At 27.9% G+C, this 20,580-nt stretch overlaps 1 protein-coding gene across 1 annotated transcript in view; it reads left to right on the top strand.

Moving 5' to 3' along the window:
- The first annotated feature begins 269 nt into the window (after positions 1-269).
- The window catches only part of LOC129960835 (uncharacterized), a 93,054-nt gene continuing 72,743 nt past the window's right edge, over positions 270-20,580 (top strand). Inside the window, exon 1 of the mRNA XM_056074504.1 lies at positions 270-407. The gene's annotated coding sequence lies outside the window, so the exon portion shown is untranslated. The remainder of the gene's footprint in view (positions 408-20,580) is intronic.

Genomic DNA, 20,580 nt, shown 5'->3' with positions numbered 1-20,580 from the left:
TTCAGTTTTTTTTTTTTAATGATTAGCTTTTAATTCTGTTTACAGAATAATTTCAAACGTCTATATGTCGGACGCGTATTCCATTACCTGTCTAACATTTCCAAACGACAGCTACAATTTATAAGTTTATTTAGAACTTTCGCTGCGTTAAGGATCACGGTGATACCAAACATTATTTCATTTGGCGCTTTCTAAAAGTTTTGGCGACTTATTTGGCAGCTTTTCATCACGCTCTCCTCTTAACGGCTATTTCCACTCGAATGCCTAAACCATAGCGCACCCTCAAATATTAGCTCCTTCCCTTCTGAAAATCACCAGCTGGGTAATGAAAAAGTTACGAAATACGCGCGTTTCTCGCAAAACATTTTAAGTATTTAAATCTGAAAATTCTGCTGCATATTTCGTGGGTGAGTTAAGAATTTTTTCTTAACATTTTTGCACGATATTATTTAATGCGAGATATTTGTTTTATATAAATAATTTACTTGCATGTGTATCATATTTAAGTAGTACACGGAAATTGATTTATTTAGTATAAACTCATACTCGGAGCGCAACGAAAAATAGGTTAGTTACCTGATTTAGTCCTTGATTTCTAGCTTGCCATCATTTTAGAAAAGATAATACGAATCTCATGATTTTTTTCTACTAATTTTAACTCATCTTTTAAGTTCTTTAGTTCAAATATCTGTTGAATTTTGAAACTTCTATTATAAATATATTCAGTAATATCCTAACTACTTATTTACGATTTGTATAAAAAAAACTTTCAGAAAAACTTTTTCCTTTTTATTATAGAAGTAATGAATGTAGATAGGATTTACAGCTTACAATAATTTTAGTAAATGAATACGAATCTCTTGACTTTTTCTACTCTCATCTTTGAAGTTTTTTAATTCAAATATGTATTGAATTTTAAAATCTCTATTAGAAATTTATTCAATAATATTCTAACTACTTATTTCCGATTTGGGTAAAAAATTCAGGAAACTTCTGCATTTTTAATCGAAATTATTAATATAGCTGAAATTTTTAAAATTGCAAGCAATAAAGATAAAATCTAACAAACAAAGCACACCATTAGATTATTTCAAAGAGATTGTAATTATGTTGAAAGAGAATACTAATATAAAGAATGAGATGAGAAGAAAAATTCGAAACAAAACCTTTTAAAAAATTAAGAAACATATAATTGAGTAATTAAACTGAATTGAAAATTGCACAACAAATAATTGAATAAACAAAAACTTTGAATACACTTCAAAATTGAAATTGTTAATAGATTAGAAGAAATTGTTAGTATATTGTATGAGATTCAATTTAACAAAGCTGTTATTTGATAGATTCGGAACGAGATTTGAAATATTTCATTAACTAAAAATTTTATCATATGAGCTTACTTTAACAATATGGTATAACGTCTTTTTAAAGATAATGAACTTAAGTCATTTTAAAGAAAAAAGAGCTTTTTTTTTATTGTTCATAGAAATAAATACCTTATTCCTAAAAGTAATTTTCTATAGGTATTTCAGTTAGAATACGGAGTCTTCTTTATATAAATTATTTTAAAAGTTTGCAAGCTTTATAATCAACCATACAATTCTAAAAAAAAATGGTACCGAAATAATTAAATTATGCTAACATTTAAAAAAAGTTCAGCTTGGAAGTTATTTATCGAGTGCAAAATTAAGAATTTTATTATATATTAATAAAACAGAAAAAACTGCGATGGATTTATTGTAGTTTCCGAAAGAGTAAATATACGATAAACAAAAATATGTATGCATTAAAAATTATAGTTAATCTTGCTTGTGTGGCAATTTGAGTTTCTGTTCATCTGACGTAATCGTTAACAATATTGATACATAAGAAGGTATTCCTTAATTTATTAGAATTTGTGTTGCACGACAACTATTTTGTATGGTAATTTCCTTTATACTTAGCAGTATTACAACTTATAGTAATGATAATGGCGTGAAACATTGCTCGTTTTTAATAAAAAGCAGAGAATCATTCTATTCATATAAATAAATAACCTTTTGCACCTATAATACACTGCTAGAATGTTTTTGCTCCTCCTCTCCAGTCTTTATTAAAGAATATCCGAATTTTGTTTATTGTTTATTAAAAAGTTACTTTATTTAATATATTTTTAAAAAATTAGGAACTTAAAATGAATTAATTCCCGAATTTTGATTCGGAAACAGTTATTAAGAAAACAGTTTAAGCATTTTCAACCATTTGAATAAGGAAATCATCAATAGAAAATTGTCAGCCATTTATGGAACATGCATTTTCATTCCAGAATCAACTACCAAATACAAAAATTTAGCACCAGAATTAAAATTCTTAGTATTTTCCATTCAGAGTTATTCGGATCTAGATAACGGAATGAAAGGATAACTTATTTTAGTTTCCTTTAATTGCTTCGCTTTTCTTTAATGAGTTCAAATGCTGCTTTCCTTATATAATTCTTTCTTGAAAATTAAAATGGCTAAATTTTAAGGACATTATGAAAAAAAACAGTAATGGTCATTAAAATGTTTGATCAGAATATTAATGTATAGTATTTTCCATTGAGATCTATTCTGGTCGAAAAATACGAAATGAAAGAACAGTCTAATTATAATTTTCTTCTTTAATTAATTTTTTATTGAGTTCTTTAAATCCTCCCATATTTATATAATTCTTTCTTAAAAATTAATATTGCTAAATTTAAAGCATATTATTGAAGAAATCAGTGATAGCCAATCAAATAATTTTGCATCAAGAAAGTAGTTTTATACTGTACAATAAGTGTTTCTACGTATTAATTGTTAGCGAGAAACTGGATCAATTTTAAGGCATTTTTTTAAATTTATAATTAAAATAATTTACTTATCATAATATTATGAAAATAACCTCATCTGTTTTATAATTACTAATTACTACAATGCAAAATATAAGCCACAGATTTGACGGACGATTAAATCAGCAGAATTCGGTTTTAACGAGCCATATTTTGTTTGTATCACAAATTAAGTTAAGAGAAAGGCATTGCTGAAGCAAAATCTTAGTCTAAAATTTTAAAAAACGTGATTGAGAATCCGTAATATGCCATGTAATGTATGAGCAAATGTATGAATCTAATATGCCATAACAGTACTATCATCATTGTTTATTCGAGTAGAAACTATGAAATAGAAACATTCATTCACAGTGAAATATCTCGTCATATCTAGTTAAAAGATTAAATTCAGCTCATAACGCAATTCACTATGTAACAGTCTTCCGATTATATAGACAAAATTTCGCTTCAATTATTTCTTTAAATTTATAGATTAATGTATTAGTATATCCTTTTATTCATATGATTTAATTCTTATCTATTGTTGTCCTTATATCATTAAGAATGGCTTTTTACTTTCAGTTCTTGTTACCAAAAAAAATTTCAACTTTTCTATAATGAAAATAAAACGACAGAAAATACAAAAAATATAGAAAAATATAAAAAATAAAAATATAAAGCATCAGAGAAAATAGACCAAATAAAAATATAAAAATTTAGAAAATGTTCAAAGCATTCATCTAAATAAATGTTCAACGTTTTAATAGGTTATTAAAAGCTACAAATTTTAAAGCAATTTAATTAGTTTAACTGTCCATTGCAAAAATTAGTCTATATTAATTTTATTTACTACAAATTGATATATCCAGTATTGCTCTGGATTAAATTCCCTTCATTTATAACATTTTTTAATGTAAAAACTATTTTTGCATAAAATATAATATACAAAATACTTTTATCATCTAAAATATTTATTATCTGGTTTTAATGAAAATTAATATATCAATTGAACTTGACGATTTTTAAAAACCACCAATAATTAATCTTCTCCATTAAGTTACTAATATTTGTAATATTAGTATTGCAAGTTTTGTTCACGAATGCTGAAGTAGGAGAGAAGTTATGTTTGCTCGAGCGTTTTATTTAAGCTTAGTTCTTTTAGCATGGTTAAATCTCTACATTAACACCAATTTATGCATTGTCATAAAATATATTAAAATAAAATATAAATTTAAAGAATAGAGACAGAATAGTTCAACATATGAAAAAGACAAACCTTGTTAATTTTTAATTAACAGAACGTTTAATTTTTGTACTTCGAAAAGTTGAACCGTATCCTTTCTCTGTTTTTATGTATTAAATGTGCAAAATTTGGTTGAATTAGATCCAGCTGTTTAGGAGATGATATGGAAAATTATATATATATATATAGCCACAATGATTTTTGTTAAGTAATTAAGCCTGTCTTAAATATTAAAACTAATTTCTGATCATAATGTCAGTTATCCTTTATTAAGTAACATGAAAAGCGTAGATCTAAAAGCAGAAGTGCATTACTGCAAGATATCCGAAGTTTTAATAAGTTCGGGATCTTTTTTTTTTTTTTTCCTTCCTTCGGTAAAAGATGGGAACTTGAATGCAGGATCGTAGAACTGGAGCATCAAATTTTCAAGAAAGGATATTAAACGCATCTCTTAGCCCACAGTAATAAAGGCCTATTTCATCCAATACTCAGTATTCTGCGAAATAAATTTCAAAACGCCATTGGTTAAGCTTTCTAATTTCAAGAATATGATCTAAAATTAGGACTTAAAAATGAAACACGGTTTACTTTCTTGTAAATTCAATTCGCCATAATAATCTGTTCTTGAGTTTGTAAATAGTTACGTTAGTTGAAAATCCCATCTTGGGTATTCTTTTATGTTTATGTGATTTGTTCATTTTCCAATCGGGAGTAATTTTAACTGTGATTGTTTTTTACGAACCGCTGATTCATTAACTCATATGAGCACGGAAATACTGAATATCTGTACACACGGTCACCAATAATAATATTCGTTTTCGTTATTTTCACTCGATTCTAGTAATATGGAATGAATTTCAAAACCACTACGCAAGACCTTTCTTTCATGGTGTATAACTTAATAAATTTATGATATACTACTCAGACAAGTAATTTATTTTTTTCAAAAAGTGATTGCGATGTAATTATTCCTTCTTGAACTCTTATTGACATACTATAGATTGTATTTCATTCCCGAATGACAAATGCTACAACAAACATCGTGTGATGTGCATCAGATTCGGAATGTATCTGGTGAACATTGCCGATTTCTTAAAATGAGAAACATGACCATTTTTGATTATAAATTTATCAAATAGTCAGGGAAAGTAGTTTGTCTTTATGGCAGTTCATATCCACACTCGCTTCAAGCAAATATATTGCACCTTATCGATTTAGTTTACATATAATAAAATCTATCTTATCTCAGGACTTCTCTTTATACATCAACAAATTTTGGTTTAAAATGCAAAGCTAGAAATATAGGCTTTTGGCTCAAATAAGATATTGATAGGTTATTTTATTCAAAATGCATACATTTTCGTTTTTTGTAGAAATTTGCGTAGGAATCTCGACTCGTGCATTTAAATTTCATTGCTTTGTTCCCCTTTAGTCATATAGAACGAGCAAACTTTTTACACGAAATATATATGTACTGAATTTTACTGTCATGAAATCGCGTTTTAGAGTTACATTGTATTGTAACGGTTGTAAATTTTTTAAAATCCATTTATCTATCTTTTTGATCACAAGGTGGTCTTTATGAAAATTTAATACTCACAATATAAGATTTCATGTTAAATTCTGGTTGTCCACTGCTAGCTATAATGTCTTGTTTTTATTCCATTTGTAATGCTCGGAAAGAATCATCCTTATTCATCTACAAATGCATGAAGCAACTTTGTTTGCCATTTTATATTTTCTTAAAATTGTGATATACTCATGCCGTAGTATAGACTACGATGGTACGATTAGTACTTGATTGTACTAATTCTGATAAACATTCGGTGGATAACGAAAAGTCATACTGGAATCATTTGTAACGTATGGTATGCTTAAAATCTAACTGATCTGGATATTTTCTTGTCCCATTCTCTAATTTGGGATTTTAATTTAGTCATTCTTACAACAATCCAACATTAAAAGAATCTAATATTAGGTGAAATTTCAAATTTACTATCGCATCATTTGTGATCAATGCATCGATAAATATTTCCTTAAATTATCCTGGTTTGAAATGTATCCAATATATTATTTTTGTTTGAATTCCTTGAATTTCACTGATTATGTTTTATTTAACAGCAATGCTTTCTCTTAAAAAACCTTAAAATGATTTTAAGTAGATGAATTTTTGAAATGAGTTGCATATTGAATGCTAATCTTAAATGCAACATTGCTTTTCAAGATTACAATTAAAAATTTCAATCATATACTAGATATATATATAAATAATAAAATAATTAAAATAAAATCAATAATCAATTCTAGTTAGTGTTAATATGCATCGTATTTATGCGTAGGTTGCAAAAGTTTCGTTCGACAATTGTTAACTCATTCCACCGTAGAAAAGTTATGGGAAACTTGGCAGTTGCTTTCATTTTAATTTCAGCTAGCCTAGAAAATGTGACACTAAAGTTGCAGTAGTTGCAAAGAATATCCTCTCAATAGAAAAGAAAACCTTAAAATTATTTTAAGTAACTGAATTTTTGAAATAAGTTGCTTATTGAATGCTAAGTTTAAATATAGCATTACTTTAAAAAATTTAAATTAATGAGTTTAAGCATATACTAGATACAGATATTAATAATAAAATTATTAAAATCAATAATAAATTCTAGTTAGTGTTAATATTTATCTCATCTGTGCGCAACTTGCAAAAGTTTTGCTCGTCAATTGTTAGCTCATTCCACCCCAGAAGAGTAATGGGAAAGTTGGCAGTTGCTTTCATTTCAATTTCAGCTAGTCTAGAAAATGTGACACTAAAGCTGCAGGAGTTGCAAAGAATATCCGCTAAGTAGCAAACTCTTTCTTGAACGAGATGATTTAATCCTTAGAGAAAGGGGAAACGATGTATTTGCAATTCAGAGCAAGACAGTTTTGACAGGAGGAGCAGAATAACGAAGAAAACTATGGCTGCTTTGTAACGCTAGTTGTTCCTGAATTCAACAAGAAAGACATGGGTAGATTGAAAAGACTTCAAAGACAATTTATTGAGTTTTACCCGATTATTTTAAACAAATTTGGTTCTTTTCCTATTTTAATGAGCATTAGTTAAGAGCTGAATTCTTTTGCTAATGGAACGTAATGGAAAAGTAATTACTTTTGAAAGATAAATATCTATATTTGTATTTTATTTTTATTAAATTATTAGTGTCAAGCGCCTATTTCTTTTTGTATCACCTTTCTTACTTATTTTCACTAAAATTCGGATTTTTTAAGATTTCATTTAAAATATAAGAATTGCTCTTACTTTAAAAAATTAAAAAAAAATAATATTTATGATGTATCGAATGGTAAGGTTTATAAGAAATTAACTATTAAAAGAATACTATTTTTTAAATTGATTAAATAATTTCAAACAATTAACTAGTTCTTCGGAGAGTTTGAATTTTCTATAAAGCGGTTTAATATTGTACGATTGACTCAAACAATTATGTTTGAATTAAAACTTACTTCTGATTTTGACTCTTGACCCTAAATTGAAAAAAACGTTGCAATTTTTTCTACCATATTAAATAAATTATTTTGGATTGTCTTTTTATTATTTGTGGTTAAATGACTGTAAAATGATAATCAGGGAAGTAAAAATCCTTAATCTAGATTTCTTTTTAAAAAGTAAAAAATATATATACGTCTGAACTTTTACTCTACATCGAAATATCATCCATGCTGTAACAGATGTAAAAATTACTTAGAATGCTCTTAATTTCAGTTACGTGTAGGTTCTTTCTAGCTTCATAGATCCTCTTTTTGGTCCTTCGGTATAACTATAATTTCATACCTTTACTAGGAAAAAAAAATAAAGTATTGATTTCCAGATACTAAATACAATGTTTTCTTATTCGAAATTCTGGACTCAATCCTGCATTTCTCTTGTACTTCTTTTTAATGCATTCAAATAAATTTCAAACTATAACTTATAATTTTCTATGGAAATAAATAAAATTTTTGCTAAAGTTTTAGTAGTACTTCATAAAAAAAGCTGCGCTCCTGTATATTTTTGCTTTAAATCTTTAAAGTATGTTAGCCGAACAATTTTTTTCTAAAAAGAATTTTAGGGTTACAGGATTAAATCGGCTAGGTGTTATCTCTGAAGAATCGTAAGATTCAATTCTTGATTCCTAGTGATTATAGGAGTATAAGGAGGTGTTTTTTTTTTTGTAAAGTTCTCATTCTTTACATAGTTAGTGCTATCGTTGAATCGAAAGAAAGAGGAATATTGCTTCTATATAAAACGTATCTAATTTATGAAAATTGCAGATTTTTTTAAAGTTTGAGTAACATCTTCAATGACTGAAAACTCAAAAAGATTTCAAAAGGACAATTAAATTTGTAAATAAATGATGTTTGTTCGAAAATCTAGCAATTCTCAAATTCTACTAAGATTTCTTTTATAATATTGTATCATTTCTTTTATTCAGCTAAATGGCTGCTAATTTTATACTGGCTAGTGCAAACAATTTTGTCTAGTGTCATAGGATTGGCGTCCAATTACGCCTTTGAGTTGTAGTTACTTTAAGGTAATAAAACACACTAGACCATTGTTAATCCATTAGTGCACATCGTTGGTTTCAAGGAATGAGCGAAAATGATTTCCTTGGAGATAAACGGTTACAAAAATATTAGCAGTACATAATATGATGACTTCAGCTGCTTAGTTGCGATCTATTAACACACATGGATATAGACGAGAAGCTTTCATGAAGCCTTACTTTAACAAATTGAACACATAATTGCAAGAATAGGAAAATATCCTACACATAAAATCAATAAGTTGCATGGAAAAAATTTACATTTTAGTTAAAAAAATAATTCTTAATATTAAGACATTGTTTATTTTGTGGTCCACTAATCAAAATGTGAAACTTTATTTTACCGTGTATATTTCAAATTTAGATGTTATGAAAATATTAAACATGACAGTTATGAAATTTTGAGACTAGTTTCTGCAAATATGCCGTAAGATGCTCAAGCTTCTGCCCGTGAAGTTCTCATTTCAAATGTATTTTAATTTCCTCTGCTTCACTTAGTACTGTGATGCTTGCATATAAACTAACTTTTCATGGCATCCTCTAAATTTATCCGCATTTATTGTAATTTTAATACAAATATTAAATTGAGGTATTAATATATTAAAATACAAGGTAAACAAGATAAATTCTGACATCCTTAAGACAATATTTATGGTATTGTTATGTATTGTAGGAAAAAATATTGAGAATAATTGTTTCAAATTTGATTCATTGTAATTTTTTCTGATTACTTTACATTAAGCTGATTAAAGAGTTCCATAAAAAATTATAAGGATGAATCATTGACCCCATGGTTATTGGTATTTTTTCATGCTTATATAGTTCACATTTGTATTATAAATTGACATATATAGAATTATGTTGATTGAAAATATGCTGACTGATCTGTCTCACAAAGCATGCTAAACAGGATTATTAGTTCCAGAAAAGCCGTAATTTATCAGTAATTCTCAATTCTACTTGATTGTATCAAATATTGATAGATTATTAATCATTAAATATCAAATAATAAATAATTATTCTACATATCAAAGAATAATTTTGATCTTTAAAAGAAATGGAGTTATTTAAGGAAAAAAAAAATCAAAATTTTGTTATTTATGTATGATGTCAATGAGACATCAACAACATATTTTGTGACCAGTAATTGTCATTTTCATAAAAAGTGTTGGACCCCGTTATTTCCATTTCAAATAATCAAAAATATGTTTATTAATAAATGATGTTATAAAAATGATTTACCTTTAATTATTTTGATTAATAAGAAAAAAGAAATAATAAAATATTGAACACTTTTCTTAGCAAAAAATTTTAAACCGTCTCTCGGCAGTCTTATTTGAATATTTCTTGATTACGGTTATATTATCTTTCTTGGAGTTTACACTTTGGGAAATTTTTAACACAATTGATTCTTATGAATCACAGGAATTTTTCACACTTCCATTTGAAACCGAGCATTCACGTGAAAGCTTATTTTTTAAAATTAAAGATAGTTGTAAATAGCTGTTTGAGATATCATTAATAATCATATTTATCCTAGAAAAAACGCTCCGTTGGAACCATACTAATAAATATTTGCATAACACACAAAACAAGAAAAACAAATATGATGATATATTTTGCTGAAAAGCAGCAAATGATCAGTGAACCATTTAAATGACTTTACTTAGTTTCAAAAGCTAATTCAAGAAACTGTGCTTCGCGAGGCCCATTTAACACGCCATAAGCAACCATGATAATGTTTCTGCAGGATTTTATATTTATTTCTAAAAGTTAAGCGTGTTGCAATGAAAAAACTTCAAATAAACATTTTTCAAAACATTTTTTTTTTCTAAAGTTACTTTTTAAAATAAGAGTTGCAGCTTATTCGCTTTATTGTTGATATTTTATATAAAATCTTTCTTAATTCTAATTCTTTTACCCGTATTGCACCAAATTACAGCCGGTTTTAACAATTAGATTTCTTATTATTTTCATTTTAGAAATATCTGCGATTTAAAAATAGTAATATAATTGAATCTCTCTTAACTGGCAGCAACGGAACTTGTCTCTTTGCTGCCAGTTAAGAGAGATTCAATAGCTGTCTCTTAAAAATCTCTTGTCAAAAAAATCTCTTATCCAACTTTGTCGACGAAGTCGGATAAGAGATTTTTTTTTTTTTTTTGGAATAATTAGACATATATTTCCAAAAATATCTGTTCTTTTTGTTCGCAAAAATATCTGTTTCATGTCATTTGTAGAAAATTTAGCATGCATAGACCGTTGGTCATCTTTTGCCTTTTATTAACGGCAATTAAATAGTATCAAAAATCGTAGAAATAATTTAAATTAAGACATATACACGTGTTTCAGAAAAAAATGTAAACAATAGTTTAAAATTACCATACATATAATTATATGAAAGTTTTGCATATCTTAGTGTAGCTTAGTGTAAATTCGAATGTCTGCCTGCTTACATTATTCAGCCGGAGATTTAAAAATTCAATGAAGTTTCGTAGAATCATGTAAAATTTTATATGACAACGAAATTTCGTAGCATCATGTGTTGACATAGCTGAATATTGTTCGGTAAACATTAAAAAAGTTTTCAATTCTTCGTCTGTTTCCGTCCATATAACTTTCTATAACTGCGTGTCGTCTTCATCCTTTCCCTCATCAACATATTTCTATTTTCCAAATACGAGCTCGATTATTTTGGTTGTCATCAAGAGAGATTAAGAGGGGAACAATAGTTTTCATCTACCAATGCCTTCAGCTTGTCTTTACTAACACGCGATAATTTTTTGACCTCACATGGCTAAATTTCAATTCGTAACTTTAAAAATACTGTTATTTTGATATTGTCGTTCATAAGAGTCCTAGTTACGAGCTAATTTACTGATAATTAATAGAAAATGTTATTATCTTCTATTTAGGAGTTGCAACTCCTAATTCCGAAATTATTCAATGTTCTATAGCATTTTTTTAATAATTCCAATAAAATTTTTCAGGAAATAAATTAAGTAAAATGAATTTTATCTTCTTCCTTAGTCTAATTCAAGGAAGAAGTAAGTAGAAATTGCTTAATTAACTCATAACTACTCATAAAGCTGAACTCTTTATATGCAGATTTCTATTTACACCAGAATAAAAAGGAGTGAATAAATTTCTATTTTCTATTATTATTCAAATTTAGCTTTAGCATTTAAGAAATTCAGAATTTAAATATTCATCTTTATAGAATTTTGTTACTTCAAATGATGTTTGTTTCGCTTGAAGTTTGAGAGTTAGATACAATAATCCCTCATAATAAGTCCCTCTCAGAAGGAACAACAAGCTACAGCAAAAAAAAAAACAAAAAAACTTTTTAATAAAAAACAATATCGATGAATAAAATTCATAATAATATTTAGAAACAATGAAAATTTAGGGTATGTGAGTGCTGTCAAACTCAAAGCAAACTTATATATGGATGTAAACACAAATTTGCATAAACAATTTCATAAAATATTTCTTCCTCCTAAGTAAAATTCCTTTTATAGGTGGCTGCGCTGAATGGTGGACAATAGACGCCACACGCTTATATATGAAAAATTAAAGCAAAGCTATTTCCGAGAGATTTTAAGGAGCAAATTCACGTGTTTGTGCTTTAAAAATGCAGAATGAAATAAAAATTTATAAGTGGGTTAACTTGTTCAGTAAAAGTTGAAATCTGATAATATTCAAACTTTATTTCAAATATTGTCATTTAAATAGATTATTACATAGAGATTTTATGTCCAAAATTATCTTTAAAAAAGTTTTAACTTAGCTAATTCTATTAAAAAATACCGTTAACTTATTGGAAAATATAATTATAGCATTTAATCCAGCGTCCATTTTTAGAAAAAATGTATGTAACTGCTGTACCGAAACGTCAAATTTTTCTATGTTTCAATTAACCTGTTAGGAGCCACGATACTCATTTGGCATTGTATATGTTAGACGAATAATTGACATACCAACATCTAGATCGAAGCATCCATATGAGGAAAGAATGTTTAAACTGTTTTCGAGAAATGGCACTATTATAGTGTCGTGCAAATTTCTGAGCATTTGAAATTGCTTAATCAGATGAAATGTATTCCAAAATGTAAGGCAAATTTCATGTTAGATGCATAAAATGTAACATAATGTGCTCTAAATATTAATTGTTTTAGAAACTTCATCACAAATAACATTTATTTTAATAAATATCATTTATTTTAATGTTCTATTTGAAAATGTATGGCAAATTTATTCGCATGTTATATCAATTTAGTTAACTCAATTAAAGATTTTGAAAGGAATTTTTTCTGTCATTTCTCTTTGAAGGATGATATTTAATTTTAAAAAAAATGCTAAAATTATTAAGAAATATCTATTAGTTTTTACTGGAATCTTAAAAAGATAAACAAAGAAAAATAGCAATTTTAATCATCTTATGAATAATAGAATAGTTTTTAATAGCATGCGCATTTTGTGAAGGATGTGACTCAAAAATTTACTATATGATCGGTAATTATTTATCAAGTCATTGAAAATTATTTATTTATTAATTTACACATTGCTAGAGATATAAAAATTTCTGTTAGCTCTATTGGACTTAAAATTAATACTGTACAGATATATAAGCATATTATTGGTAAATAATTTGGAAAAATAACTTATAAGGCTATTTCTCATATTGGACGTATTTCATGGGAAGAACAATTAAAAAGACGATTTTTCATATTGGACGTATTTCGTAAAATGAGTAGGAAACATGTTTCTAATCTAACAAAGCTACTTGTGACAAACATAACCAACGCCCTTTTCTTGTGATGGTAACATGCAAAATGCGCAATTACCGGCTGAAAATATGTAATCAAGTTAAGTAACTATGAAATGTCTCTAAAATGTCTTCTACCTTTTAAATATGCATCCGTGTTGGACAAATAATTGATTATGCGTTCTCGCTATAGAACGAATCCAAAGGAGACACTTGTTTAAATAAAAATAGATTTAGTTGAGAGCATTTTAGCTCAAAATTTATGTTAGTTCAATAATTAACATTAAATTATTTATTCGCTTCTGAAATACTGTAAATGCTTAGTATGAATTATGCTTTTTTTATTTTTTTTTTTTTCAAAATCTGGGGTTTTTTAAGGAGCAATTCCTTTTTATTTATAATTTTAGCGTAATAAAAAATTGTGTTTTTTTTTATGTGTTTTATCTTTTGTGGCGTTTAGAAAACTGCATTTTTAAATTTATTTTTTTCTTGCCATAATACGCTTACTCCCTTACATCCAAAAGCTGAGCAACAAATTAAAGAAGAGTATTAGAATGTTTTCGATTTCTTTCAAGTGTAATGAACAACAATGAAATAAAGGAACTTTGAGAAATTGAAAATTAGAAATGTACAATAAAATATAATTTTAGGAAGCAAGAAAGTTTATTGGGGCAAACTTATCAATGATCTGTATTGAAAGGCATACTCAAGTGTTTCGATTCTTCTGAAGAAAATCATACATTTTCTTTCTACAAATCTATAGCTCATGTAATTTTATGTAAGCGTCCGCAAGAAAATCTAAACGTGTATCCCAAACTTAATCCAATATAAGCATAATTTTATACATAAGTTATCTTAAGATGTGTTCAAAGAATCAGCATGTAATAAGTGTATTCTTGCAGTATGGAGTTGCAAGAATCCAATTACTACGAAGAATACTCAGATTCCAGTTAATCCAGAAAGCCAAATTCGAACAGTCCCATTTCGCATACACTTAGTAGAGTAATATTCTATGAATTTTGGCACCTCAATACATAAATCAGCTTCATCAACATACATAAAAAAAGGTCTAAGTAAAATAAAAAGGAAAAAGAAAAATATAATTATGTAGAAAATATATAATTGAATTTAACAAAATCGCGTCAGTATAACCGACAACATGTAGCATGAATGGTCCAGAACATACTGAAAAATAATTGATTTGATATTAGTTTTATGTAAATTTCGTTTTATACTATAAATTGAAGAAAAAAAATTAGCCATCACTCTATTATACCATATTTCGATTTTTAAAAAACTAAATATTTTATTTATGCAAATTTTGTCTCAAAATCTAACAAATTTCAATTGAAATTTTTTGGTAATCATTTTTGTGAATTTTAAATGCATAATGCATTCAGGGCAGAAATTGAAATTATAATGTGAATAACGATTTTATATTTCATCAGTTTTAAATTAACACTAAAGTTAACGCTCATTTAATGTATTTTATGCATTTTTTATGTTTCACAACTTAATATGTAATGTAAATTGTAATGTTTCTTTTTCTATTCTTTTTCTGTACCAGTATGCTTATTTTCTAGAGGGTTCTTTATTGTTTGCAAGGGTCCAATGTCATCAAGTGTAGTTTGTTCCTTCGTGCTAGGTAGGGTTGCTCTTCGGCGGCCCCATCAAGTTTCCCGCATGGCCTCTGGCTGGGTCGGGGTATCGCACAGTGTATATTTCAGCAGTTGTTTATCAATGATATTTACTCTCACATGGTTTTTCAGAAAAATTTTAATGTTAGAAAGATTTATATTTATACTTTTGAGTTTAAGTTTTCTCAGTTGATGGAATGAGAATACGGGGCGGAGATGTTTTATTTATGTAACACTTTTCTGTCTGGAGTTCTGAAAAAGAATATGTATGATTGATGGTTCAAAAATATAAAACTAAGCAAGATGAATAAGTTATTTCACTGAATGTCCTATTTTTTCAATTAAATTTCCGTCTTCAATTGTTATGGATTTTAAAACACAACAATAAAAACTCCAGGACAACGAGCGCGGAGATCGAATTATAATTTCTTAAGAAAAACTGGAAGGAATGAAATGAGTTCTGCTTAAAGATCAAAAAGCAATGGCTAACAAATTTTTAAAAACAGTTTCCTCTTATTATAAAGTTATTGAATCGAATATTCGTACTTTTACTTTCCGAAAGACAAACATCTAAAATTCAATCTTTCGAAAATGAAATCTGATTCCGTTGACATGATTGAATTTCATTCTCTAGGTGAAACTCATGGAGCTTGAAGCTGGAAACAGTTGTTCCTGTTAACAAACCATTCGGTTAGAGAAGAATTGATGAAGATCAGTCTTTTAATGCTCGTGATGGTATTGCTAACACAGACAATGTCAAGGTCCATTGGTCGATATCGTGCTTTTTTTTTTTTTTGAATGGGAAGTATAAACGTGATTCTTTCCTGCGTGATTCGGCTGTTTCATGGCAGGTGGAATGAAATGTTTTGTTAGTCGTGAGGTTGCCATTAGCAACCGTGGCAGGCGCTAGAAATTACTTCTTGGCGTATTAGGACAGATGAGAGTGTAATCGAAAAAAGAAACTTCTTTTCAAACCTTTATTGAGCTTTAAACGAAAGCCCATTGAAACCGAAATGGAATATTTTCGTTCAAAGGCTGCAAAAGGAAAAAAACGAATTCCATTGAAACAAATTAAGCATGACGATAGAAACCGATCAAAGGAATCTAAGCTAACTTGTTGCGTCTTTTTTTTTTTTTTTTTTTTTTTTTCGATTGCGGAAGAAATACTCTTTCTTTTGTTTTTAAAAATGTTTAAACATTTACATTTCCATCAAAGAATTTAAACATTTTCAAAGACTCAACATAATGCAATAATAACATTTACTTTGTTCTTAAAAGCAAAAAGCAAATGTTTAAAAGTAAATGGACAAGGAAATTTGAAAAAAAAAAACTATTTATTCTCCTCTCTTAAAATGATTGTTCTTAACGTTTTGATTTCTATGAGTCAATGGATTATAAGATATCCAAGAATGCATTGGCCCACCTAAGACCTCTTTTCGAATCTGCTCTTCAGATTTAAAGAAAGGATTGTTAGATGGACAGTGAGAAATTAATTTGATAATAATAAAGTAATAAGGTGTTAAAAATTATAGTTATATTAGGGCGTTGAAAATTTAAAGAAGTGTTAATTTTTTTTCCAGTATCTTTGTTTACTACGTTCAGATTTTTAATAAATTGTCAAAAATAAATTTGAATACTTTTTACAGCCTTATTGATCTTTCCCTAAAAAACACAAGCAAATTATTAAAAATGATTACTTAAAAATATTTTTAAATCAAAGAAATAATTTTCTTCAATAAAATGTTTTCTTCAATAAGTGAGATGATAGTTAAAAGAATCACATTTTCTGAAACCCATCCAGATCATCTTTGGACTTAAAAGATTTCAACTCATTTTGTATTATTTATCTTAGAGTTTCCTTTCTTTAAGGAATTTAAGCCCTAATAAAAAAATAAAAATTTTCAAACATAAGATTAACATATTAAAATCCAAATAAACATACGGATGAATCGATATCAATTCATGACTATGAAAATTCAAACAAACGAAATTAAGTTAGTAAAAATGGTTACCGCCAATGAAAAAATAAATGACCAATTTTGTTCTTTAATGAAAAATATAATAATCGGAATTTAAAGACAAGTACTTACGCTCCATTAGAATTTGGTGAAAATTTTTAAAAAAGTTTTCTTTTTATAAATAATCAAGATCTAATAACTAATAAAATAATAAATTTAGTATATCAAATTTAAAAACAATTACGGGTGTTTCTAAAGAAAGACAATTATATTTCAAACATATTTTCTTATGAATTTCGAAAGTATTTGATGATGAGGTTAATTCTGATTATTCGTAAATACTTGATTTTCATATTTTCGCGAGATTGCAGTCAAAAATTTCCTTTTTAATAATAATATTTCATTTTAGATACTAACCGGAATGTAAAATGCCAAATTACACAGAAGTTTAAAGATTAATTCTTAATTAGCAATAAAATATTAAAACTGGTGAGCTCTTATTCGTTTTGAAAGAAATACAGCTACTACTTACAGGAGTTCAAAGGATTATTTCTATTTTCCTAACAAAAAGCGTTAATTTTTTTTTCTCCGAGACTAGGGTTTGACGGTTTTCCAAACCCAGTTTTAAAAAACCGGTTTTAAGTAAATTTGTCACATTCGAAAACCGGTTTATGAAGTAAGAAAACCGGTTTTCCGGAACGACTGGATATTCCAATTTTTCAAATATATTATATATATATATATATTGGTTGGAACTAATTTGTCTAGCAGCTGGGGGCTTAAAGCGATGAGATGCGAATTTATTATCAAGTGTAGGTATATTTGAATTTCTGTTAAATGAACTAAAAAAATTGAACACTGAAATAAGTTTCAAATTATTATATGCTTTAGAAGAACGAATTCAAGAAAGTAGAATTAGCGACTCTTTTGCTGTATTCGCACACTTCTAGTTCAGCGGAGAAATCTATTGTACTTTCTTTAGTTTCAAAAACCGAAATTATTAAGTTATCTGGAAAGATATTCTCTAGATTATTTCCAAATTCTTATGTGGAAACCGATTCTGATGAAGAGCAAATCTTAGAAATTATTCGTCAGAGTAATACTTTTTTAAAAGAAGCCATGGAAAAATCAATTCATAAGTTTCTTGAAGACCCTGAAGAAAAACTTGCAAGTCCAAAGACACTGAAAGCTGAATTTTCATTATTTGAGGCAACGAATAAAAGAACAAAAATCTTAAATTTTTTATTTGATGCCATGAAAACTATAAAACCGAGCTCAGTAGTTAATGAACGAGTATTTTCAATTTCAGGCAATATTGTGTCCAAAATTAGACTCGGCTTTAAAATTTAGTCACCATCAGTCGACATTTTATGTTTTTTAAAATCCTATTTTCTTAGGAGAAATTAAAAATAGTGAAAACAATACAAATATTATTCAAAATTTTTGTTTAAGTTTGTTATTTTGTGTAAATAATATGTATATGTAATCTTTAATTTCATTGAATTTGATATTGATTTCGTTTTTTATTATTTTATATAACTTAGAGAAAATATTTTTCCATATTCTATTTTTTTGACAAAAATTCGAAAACCGGCTAAAACCGGTTTTTTTTTGGAAATATGGAATTTGAAAACCGGTTTTTCAAAAAGTCGGTTTTTGTATAAACCCTATCCGAGACATAACAGGAAAGGAATCTTATCCAGCTTGCTTTTATATTTTCAGCTAAAATAGTTTCCTTTTCTTAAAATTTTGCATTCTCCAAACTATGATTATTTTTTTTTTCGCATTTGAGATCGCAAAATGAAGCAGTAGCTTATAAATTTGATTTGTCTTTTAGAATGTTTCCAAAAAGAAATTCTTAGCTTTCAAAGAAAATCGGCTGTTCGCTCTTTCTTTCAAAAACTTACCCCTGAAGGAAAAATAAATTTAATTACGAAAGTAAAATTTAGGATGGATTGCTGCCTAATCCTCACATTGTAATAAAAGAAATTATTTGATGTAATTTAAAAAAAATCTTTTTAATTTAGCTCGGTAATGGCATTTTTAAACTACAAATTATTTTTTAAATCGAACATGTCCCATGAGCCGATTGACAAATTGTACTGATGAGACTTAATCTCAGATTTTATTTAAAATGTTAAAGTATCGTAATTCTCAATTTATTAAAGTTTTGCTTCGTAATTCCTTTTTATAAAAGACCATAGAACTTCCATTAAAAATATTATGTTTTTTTATTAATAAACAACTATTATGATGGGTTACAGTGATGCTCAAAATTAAGAGAATTTTCTGAAATACTAAATAAATTCTTAGATTCTTCTTTCTTTAATAAATTCGGGATGCACACAGGAAACTAAAGGAAATATCAAACAATATTTATGGTCCACCCATATGATCGCGTGCACAGTTATAAACGCAGAAAAGTGCAAAACGGGCTTTACAAATAAAATAATAAACATTTTAGATAATAAGGCGTAGTGTACCTTCTAGAAGTTATACACCTTTCACAATATGAATTCATGTTGGAAATTCGGGGTCCATGTAGCAGTTGCCCCCACTCCTTCAGCATCGCTGTTTTCAGGTTCAGGGTGGTTCCAGGAAGGGGAAGGCGAGTCACTTCTGCTTTCCTGGGAGTACCTTAGATATCTTTTTTGGGTTAAGATTTGAAGATCTAGTTGGCCAACTCATACGTCCAATATCCCCACTTCGTCAAAATATCGCCCAGACGAGCTTAATATGGGATAGAGTTACAGTTCATAAAAATGAATGTAGGATCGACAGCAAGCGCGAACAAAAATCTCCAAGATCTCCACCCTATATCTGACAACAGTTAAAGAGCGTTCCACTGTCACCTATTCACAAGAGAATTTATTTAGCATGATGTAAAAAACATCAACATTGACATCAATGAAAGACTATTTGATTCATTGATGTGCCCAAAATCCACCCTACTGATTCTCGACATCCATATATCTAGAGAGAAAACTAAGGATCCGCCAAGTGTTCTCTAAGATCCTAGAAAGTGACGGTGTGATAGCGAAATTTGATAATTTGATCAGACACCATGTTAAAAGAAGACATAGACCTCCATGTCTTTGACAGAAGTTGGGTGGCTGTTTTCATATATACGGATGAAATCCTGGAACATCTTTTCACCTCTGCGGTGTTGCAATTGGTCTTGATTTCATTTTTACTGGCGACACCGTTTGTCCAAATTAGGTTCATTTGTTTTGACGAATATTCTGTAAGAGAGGACTTTCGAAGTCAGATCTCTGAATACTAACCCTATAGAACATGTATGGGACGCTCTTGGGTAAGTGCTTAAACTCATCAGCAGTCCATGACCCTAAAATAACCTTGCTAATAGAGTGGGAACAAATTCCATGGAGATGCGTAAGTTGTCCGATTTGCAATATGAATAGGATGTACTATAACTGCAAAAGAGTATACATCTGTCAACTCACCTTAATAGTTCCACTTAATAAAGTCTGTTTTGTAATTTTCTGAACTGATGCCCCATAGACACAATCATATAAGTGAGCTATAATTATTTAATGATATTTCTATTTTTATTAT

This window comes from Argiope bruennichi, chromosome X2 (assembly GCF_947563725.1).
Source record: "Argiope bruennichi chromosome X2, qqArgBrue1.1, whole genome shotgun sequence".
NCBI classification, from domain to species: Eukaryota; Metazoa; Arthropoda; class Arachnida; order Araneae; family Araneidae; genus Argiope; species Argiope bruennichi.
The sequence above is the reverse complement of the archived record's forward strand: the minus strand, read 5'-3'. Positions and strand labels throughout refer to the sequence as shown.